This window comes from Cupressus sempervirens, chromosome 1, assembly GCF_028749045.1.
Source record: "Cupressus sempervirens isolate cs-2001-9-10 chromosome 1, ASM2874904v1, whole genome shotgun sequence".
NCBI classification, from domain to species: domain Eukaryota; kingdom Viridiplantae; phylum Streptophyta; class Pinopsida; order Cupressales; family Cupressaceae; genus Cupressus; species Cupressus sempervirens.
The window spans coordinates 256,363,276-256,373,073 of NC_143118.1; positions in this window are offsets into that span (position 1 = coordinate 256,363,276).

The following is a 9,798-nucleotide window of genomic DNA, read 5'->3' on the forward strand; positions in this document are numbered from 1 at the left end:
AATCATACTTAATGAAATTCTATATGAATTGTGACAGCAAATGAAAATTATAGAACTACTATACAAGTTAAAGAATGAATGTCCATAATTATACATGAAAACAACTATCTAGTTTGTAGAATGTACCAATATAAAGTTATTAATGCCGATAAACATTTTACAATTGTAGAATAGGAGAGTGAGATAGTGTGAGCGTGTTAATGTTAACTTTTATTCTTCTAGGTTAAATTTGACAACCATCTACATGTCAAAAGTTTAAATCTTATTATAAATAGAATATACTTTTAAAAACAATTTAATAAATATCACATTAAATATTGTTTAAAATAGCATACAAATATAAATCATCCATTTAAAAAAAAATTTAATAAATGAAAATAAAGAAAATATAAATAATTTTAGATGTAGTAAATTAAATTATAATTATTGTCATTTAAGATCTCTATACTAGTGATATATAAAGATAAGCTATGCATTGCTACATCCAACAAACTAATTCCATAGAGAAGTCTAGAAACAAAACCTGATTATTGACACTTTGTCAAATCTGCGTGTGAAAGGAAAGTATGCTCCCAAATATAGGACAAGACAACAATTGGTAGGTAGTTCTCATTATTTTTAGCAATTAAAATTTCTAGGTAGCCCTAATAGGATGAATTCAATAGCCAGCAGAAGCGGTAGGATTAGATAGCTTCTCTGTCATGAATTTTTAATTGCCATAGTTGCATTCTGGTACACATTTTTATTGTTTAGTACTCACAGATGCTTGCACTATCTAGGCTTACCGTGAATTCTACGTAGGCCTTGTATAATTTGGAACTAGTGACAATGACATGCTTTCACTTTATTTTCTTTCCAACTAGCACAAGGAATCCACAGGCTGTCATGTCCCCAACTAAAGCATTATATAATATTTAATATCAATGCATCGATCTGTTTTGTTCAAGTTACAATGGGCTCAAAATGCTTTAAATTGCTGTATCATAACAAGCAAGGACAAATTACAGGGTTTCAAAAAATAATTGTTTTCTTTTGGAGCTTGAAGAAGAGAATTGAATAAAGATGGGTATTCTTGGCGAGTCAGAGAAAAAGGGAATGCATTGTATGTGTTTAGTGCTGGGCAGTAGATGTAATAAAAGCAAATGGGCAAGAAAGCCGCTACCAAGAAGAGGACAAGTGAAGGCAGCTATTCTGGTCTCTCTTCTCAGAGAAATCAGTAGGGGGCTCTCTATTGGAAAGGAAGTGCTTATTCAGTCAGTATGTTATATTTTGGATGTGGAGCAAAGTAAATTCTATCAGAAATCAATTAAGTTTGCATATCAGCTGATTGTATTGTTGCAGTTGAAGTTGGCAGATCTGGGATTGAATTCTTTTTCTGAAACAGTGGTACCATAACAATGCAATTAAATTAAGAGGAGGAAATATATACTCAAGACAAATTTTAGAACCAGCTTTTCTTCTGGGTCCTTTGTATTTAGCTTTTGCCTAAGGTTTGTACATTAGTTTCTAGGCCATTTAAAGAGAATATATGGTCCAATAATGTGGGTGGTGTATACATTACTTTGGATTGAATCATGCTTGAATATGTATAGTTCATGTCATTTAGAAGAAAAAAATTGAGATTTTAGATCTAGTTTCATTTATAACATTTGTTTATGGAACTCTTCTTTTACCTTAATGTAAAAATATATTTTTATGAACAAAATCTCTGGTGTTGGCTAATTATAAACCTCTTTCAATTAAAGAAATTCAATCTGTTAAATCTCATAAATTTTCTAAATATATTATCTTAAAATGGTGTAGTTTAGTTTAATTTGTAAATATAATCTTTATTTGGAAGCATTAAATTGCTCTTATAGACTTTCCCTGGGATTCGGTGTTCTTAAATCATTGAAGTGCTCATAGTTTCCAAAGACTTCTAAATAAAAATTTCCATAATGATATCGTCGGAGCCCTCTACTTGCAGATCAACTTATTGAACAGTCCGTAATGATAATTTATGTTTTTCATCAATGGTTTGTATCGTTTTAACTTTTATGCTGGTTTTTCGAAATTGCACTTCTGTGGTTTTAGTATTCAACGGTGTAAATGTCTTGTGGCAGATTTTTGCTACATTTTACTCCATAGCTGCACAAGACGTTGAAACATAAATAATTCAGATTAGGTTATTTCATACTTAGTCAAGGTTTATTTACAGGAAAAGATCCGAGATAATATCTGGTATGTATGGAAATAGCCAATGCTAGAAACTCAATTTTGAGCAGCTGGTTAAATAAGTTGGTTTAAACAAGAAAGAAATATCCTTGATTGAGAGAGATTAATGATATTTGAGATAATATATTTCTTCTTCAATGAAAGGAACTTCTAATAAGCACTCTCTTTGTATTCTTATTAAAGTGATGAATATATTGAGACCAATTTAGAAATAGAACAAGGAGGTGCAAATGGTAGAGGTAAACTATAACAGGGCCGTAAAAATAGTAAATTATATCCGTAGCATTATAAATATGTTGGGTGAAAGGATATTTATAAAATATCATAAAGTGGAAAAGATTTTTCTTTTCAAAAAATCAAGTGATTCTTGTTTATTAAATGTTAGTTGGATGTGGAAGCATTATAGTGTGGGAGCAATTGTACATTATTAGTCTCTGTTTTAGAAGGCAGAGATTAATGTTTTCCATTATATTCATTTAATCTTATTTTTGAAATTGTGTAATTTATAATCTATAATTTATAATCATCATATTTATTAAACTGATCTTTTTTTCTTTCTGATTTTTTTTTTTGTTTTTTTGCCAAAATTATGTTACGGGACATTCAAGTTTTCACATTTAAGTTGTGTCATTTTATTTTTTAATCATGTGTATTGCCTTTTTTCTTTTATTGCAATTTTAATCATAAGGTTGCATATTTTCATTATGTCATTACAAAGGAGAAAGTCAAATAGTTAATTAATATATTTTTTTATATGTAATTATAAATTTATAAAATCTTTGATATTTTTTATACAACTTAACAACCATGAGTTTACTTATAGGTTAATCAATTATATTTAATAAAATTGATTTATACTTATTTTAATATTTTTTTAATGATTTAAGACTTTTTTTAATAGTTTTGTATGTTAAGAAAGGTTAATTTTGTTTCTTATATTCTATAATGTGAAAAATGAAATAGGAATAAAATGTTATAATTTGAATTGAAAAATGAAAATTTTAAAATTATGAATTTTTTTAAATAATTATTGATTTAAGAAATGTTATATAGAATATTAATATTTTTTGGGATGAAATGGTTACAATCAAATAATTAAATAAATAAATTTAAATTGTTTATAAAATTGAATAATATATTTTAAAATAACACAACATTGAAAATATATATTAATCATAATTTTAAATTTTCTTGCTAGATTTTTATATCAAATTGAAATTATTAGACATAACATGTCAATATAATATTTATTATTCTATTAATCATTTAGAAAAAAAAATTAAAATTGTTTTAGACTTTTATTTTTATATTAAAAATGGTATCCAATTGCAAGTAGTCAATTATAAAAGCAACTAGAAACTATGATAATGTCACTTATAACTTTTGTTAATCCATGCTCATTTTTAGTATAAGTTTAATTAAACATTATTTTAACGAAGAGGAATCATGAATAGTGTGTCAATAAAAAATTCTTAATTTAAAATTTATATTTATTTAAATATAGATATTTAATTAACATAATATTAATAATATAATAATTGATAAGTAGATGAAAATGTAAGTTTTTAGTTGGTATTTATGAAATAGGTAATATACCATGACCATTCTCAAGTTGTAATAATATATCTAAAGTAATTGATTTTGTTCATGTTTTTTATACATTGTGTAGTATTAATTATTGTCACAAAAGATGGTAGCATGATATCTTGAGGGGTTACTCTTTTTGGTCCAACAACATGAATAGATCCTCCTTGGATTCAATATGCATCACTTTGAAGTACAATATCTTTTAGATTCATAATGATTCAACTGATTAATTCTTTAGTATCTATTATCAAGAAAGATTAATTTGATATATTGTGGAATGTGTTGTATTAGCTTAACCAATTTGCGAAGTGGAGATAAAGTAGAATAATCATAAGTAATATGTTTACTCTTTTTATCATGACTAATTCAATTAATGCTATTATTTCAATATATAATTGATCATTTCTTTCTCTTTGAATATATTCAATTCTTAAATGCATTTCTCATTTTGGGAGGTCTACATTTTTTATGTGGTATATGATGCATAACTTGATTATATACCACTTTTAACAATGACTCACAATCTCATTTCTCTCTTTAGCCCAGGGCCACTATTTTACTATCCTATAATTGTTTATATTCATTTTTTTACTTAATTAAGCGGGCATTGTTTTCTGATATGAATGAACTTAAATATCAATTTTTCTAAACAAATGTAAAAGTAACAACAATGCAAACTTTGGCAATAGGAAGAGACTCTAGCTCATCACAACTATTGTTAAAATAAAAATTTCATGTTTCTGAAAAATATTTCGTAGTCATTAGTTATCTTCTAAGTCCATTATGATAGTTGCACTATGCAATATGCATATATGTTTAAAATAGCATAAAGTAGTTGATACAACTTTTGAATTTACTTTGATCATTTGGGATGATATTTCGAATTTAATTTCAATTTGATCACGTGGACATTAAAATTGCTACCAATGAGCATAATCAAAAGATTAAGAGATTGTTGAGGGAATCACCTTAATTTAATTAGTGACTGGAAACATATTTATGTTTTTGTTCTGAAACTTCTTCTCGAATGAGGTCTACAATTCAAAACCTAAGACCTTAAATGTCAAAGAAATATTTGAAATCTTGAAGAATGGAAATTTAGACATATCTTTCATTTTATATATATTAACAATAGTTCTAATGATAAGTTATACAAGAAAAATGAGATGCCTAAGTCAAAAGCTATACCTTATAGAAGTTATACCATCAAGACTAAAAAATTGATATAAAAGTGAAGAGATAGATTAATTAATTAGACAAGAAGTTGAACTAATGAATGGTTGGGCACTAAAGAAGAAAAGTTTCATTTTCTAGAATATTCTAAGGCTATTAATGATGTTACATATATAAATGAGGTAGGATTTTGAAGCTTAGTTTCATAAGAATCATAGTGGCTTGGTCGTATAGATTATTTTTTATAACAAGATCAATACCATTGTAGCAAGTTATTTAACATAATATATTAATGTCATTTCATCTCATTTAGTATAACATAATTTTATCATTATGTTCTACACAATTTCAACTTATTTCTCTATTGTATTGTGCATATTAGGTTGAATATGGGGAGTAGCCTTCATCATCATCACACAATGCTTTACATTTTAGCATATATACTTTAAGAATTTGAAGAACAACTATGTAGTCTTTTCTTTTTGACAAGTTTAACAAATTTAAAACCTAATAGAAAATGAATCATTATGCAGAAGTTGTTTGTACACCTAAATTTTATATTTTGTGCATCTTCCTTAAATGAAATGTAATGTTGTAACTAGTACTAATTTAGCAATAAGGCTACTCCATCTTCTTAACAATAGATAAGAGGTAACTTGAAAGAAGCTACATAGTTATTGATAGAATTGAATGTCTACATGGGTATATTATTAAAATTCTATGAAAGTTCAACTATTTTGAAGATTTATCTTTTCTTATTCAAGAAGGTAATATTTCTACCAGTCTATGGAAATTTTTCTATGTTCATAATAATAACATTAAATCACAAAAATAACAATTTTCTAGGTTAGCACTAGTTATGCTATTCATGTTGAAGATTGTAAGTTGTGTATTGCATTTTAACTATTGAGAGTATAAGTGTCAAGGAACAAAAGTAATTTCAATGCCCATATGAAAGAGTATTTATTTATTATTAATTTTATCAAGATACTTGTGATATCATCTAAATGAAAATTTAATAAGAGATAATCATATTAATAAATATTTTATTTTGTACTTCTACTATTAGATATGTTTATATTTTGTCTTATTAAATGTAGTTAATCCGCTCATGTCACACCTAAGATAATAATCTTGACCAATTAAACTATGATATTAGATCTGCTTCATCTACAATATAAAGAAGTTAATATGAGGTGTAAGATAAGTTAAATACTATTACTTGTTCTTGACTAGGACTTCATGGGAGCATTGGAGGGTAGGTGCACCAAAATGGTACACAATACAAACAATATCCAATTTTCTTTTTAAATCAGCTAAAATTTAACATAATGATGTTATTTCAAATACAAGGAACCAAAATTTAAAGATACATTAAAAGGGAATTGAAGTACATAGAATCGAATATCTAAAGTACTCATATTTTAAAAAACTAGATAAGAATAAGATGATCACATATTTTCTAGATGCAAAAAGTGTTCCTAATTTTTTAAGTAAAACATAATATAGTGTCTAATGTGCATCCATTATTTTCTTTTTCTCATTTAGTATTTGTGAAACCTACAAGTGGAAGTAAAATTAAGAGTGATCATATAAGTTTTGTATGTATTGAAATTTTTTCCTCAATATTATTTTATAATTGTTAAAAAAGTAGCTTCCTAAAAATCACATCACTAAGCATGCATATCGCATAACATGTACCAAATGATTTTAAAAAATCTAAATCTTCAAAGAATAAAATGTACACCAATATTGTATATTTCTGTTCAGATTTTGATGAGTAGCTCAAAGATTATAAAGATAGATGAGCACATGTGTATCTAGGAAGTATAGAAACATTTAGTAAAAGAAATTAAAATAATTTTGTTATTCTGTAAATTTTATATATATATATATATATATATATATATATGATTGTAGAACTAAAATTATGAGAAATGTTTGTGGAAATAATATATGTCATCATTATATAATGTGTGAATCTGGTATTGTGTAAGTTAAGAAATAACAATGATGTGAAAATCAGATTAAATGGAAGAACATGCATAATTCAAGTCTTGGGCTCATTATCAAAACTTATTTACAAAGAATAAAATATGTGGGACACATAATGCACTTGTTTTTTATAAAAAAATTAAGTTGTTTTATCTTTTTCACAAAATGCATATATGTTTTGTGAATCATAAATATGCTCACATTTATTTTTCATAAACTAGGCTCAAGATTTTCAAAACACAAGATCTATGCAAGTTCATTTTCCATATAAAATGAGCATGTTTATTACAAGATGAATATGAGGTAATACATGTTCCACAAAATTAAATTATATTTTCATGTAACACGAGATATAATATCTTCCTTGTTCCAACTATGGAGTTCAAGAAATGTGATGTTTTATTACAACCTCTTTCTCTAGTATTTTTGTCCTATCTATTTATAACTAACTATCTAACATTTCATGCATCTTTGAATCCTCTCTCTCTCTTTCTCTATCTCACTAATGTCAACCCTCACTCTTAGTCCCCCTAACTCCATATATCTCTAAATTATTTCTTTCTCTACCACTCTATTCATCCACCCTTTTTGATATACTCCTATTCACACTCTTCTATTCTGTCTACCTCACTTCCAATCTATATCTTTGAAAGTCTCATTTGATAAAGCATTTCTCTCTTTATTTATATCCTTCCCTAACCTCTTAATCACTCATTCTATCCCTCTACTTTTTTTATCGACTTTATCTATATCTCCTTACCTAAATTTTCCTCATTTAAATCTCCCCTTTCTAAAATTATTTTTACCATTTTGCATATTCATTTGTTATTTCACCTACATCATGCCATCTATACTAATCTCTCCCTCCATATTATATTGTCTTTATCTACTCATTTATTTTATTTCTCTACCACTCTATTCATACACACTCTCCTATTCTCTCTACCTCACTTCCAATCTATATCTTTGAAACTCTCATTTGATAATATATTTCTCTCTTTATTCATATCCTTCCATAACCTCTTAATCACTCATTTTGTCCCCTCTACTTTTTTTCTCCTCTTTATTTATATCTCCTTACCTAAATTTTCCTCATTTAAATATCCCCTCTCTAAAATTATTTTTACTATTCTATATATTCATTAGTCTTTTTACCTACATTTGTCTTTGTCTACTCATTTTATCATCTCTCTCTCTCTCTCTCTCTCTCTCTCTCTCTCTCTCTCTCTCTCTCTCTCTCTCTCTCTCTCTCTCTCTCTCTCACACACACACACACACACACACACACACACACACACACACACATTAATTTTATGTTTTGTGTCTAGAAGTGTGCTAGAATACATATATCTCATATTTTTTAGTATTATTGAGTGTGTAGTCTTCTATTTTGGTTTCTGTTTACAAGTGCACTTTGTGTTACTTTCTTTTTGGTGATTGTTGCATCTGTAGAGTAATCATTCAAATACCTTTGATATCTAAGAAATTGTACAAATTATCAATTTTTTTTGGTGATTTGGAAATAACATATTGTGGTACCTTGGTTTATTGATTGTATTGAAGATAATTTCACTTATATCATTTGGTGTTGGTTGTTTCACTCTAGCATCATTGGAATTTATGATAAACATTGTAAGAATTTTTTCTATATATATATGATTGTAGAACTAAAATTATGAGAAATGTTTGTGGAAATAATATATGTCATCATTATATAATGTGTGAATCTGGTATTGTGTAAGTTAAGAAATAACAATGATGTGAAAATCAGATTAAATGGAAGAACATGCATAATTCAAGTCTTGGGCTCATTATCAAAACTTATTTACAAAGAATAAAATATGTGGGACACATAATGCACTTGTTTTTTATTAAAAAATTAAGTTGTTTTATCTTTTTCACAAAATGCATATATGTTTTGTGAATCATAAATATGCTCACATTTATTTTTCATAAACTAGGCTCAAGATTTTCAAAATACAAGATCTATGCAAGTTCATTTTCCATATAAAATGAGCATGTTTATTACAAGATGAATATGAGGTAATACATGTTCCACAAAATTAAATTATATTTTCATGTAACACGAGATATAATATCTTCCTTGTTCCAACTATGGAGTTCAAGAAATGTGATGTTTTATTACAACCTCTTTCTCTAGTATTTTTGTCCTATCTATTTATAACTAACTATCTAACATTTCATGCATCTTTGAATCCTCTCTCTCTCTTTCTCTATCTCACTAATGTCAACCCTCACTCTTAGTCCCCCTAACTCCATATATCTCTAAATTATTTCTTTCTCTACCACTCTATTCATCCACCCTTTTTGATATACTCCTATTCACACTCTTCTATTCTCTCTACCTCACTTCCAATCTATATCTTTGAAAGTCTCATTTGATAAAGCATTTCTCTCTTTATTTATATCCTTCCCTAACCTCTTAATCACTCATTCTATCCCTCTACTTTTTTTATCGACTTAATCTATATCTCCTTACCTAAATTTTCCTCATTTAAATCTCCCCTTTCTAAAATTATTTTTACCATTTTGCATATTCATTTGTTATTTCACCTACATCATGCCATCTATACTAATCTCTCCCTCCATATTATATTGTCTTTATCTACTCATTTATTTTATTTCTCTACCACTCTATTCATACACACTCTCCTATTCTCTCTACCTCACTTCCAATCTATATCTTTGAAACTCTCATTTGATAATATATTTCTCTCTTTATTCATATCCTTCCATAACCTCTTAATCACTCATTTTGTCCCCTCTACTTTTTTTCTCCTCTTTATTTATATCTCCTTACCTAAATTT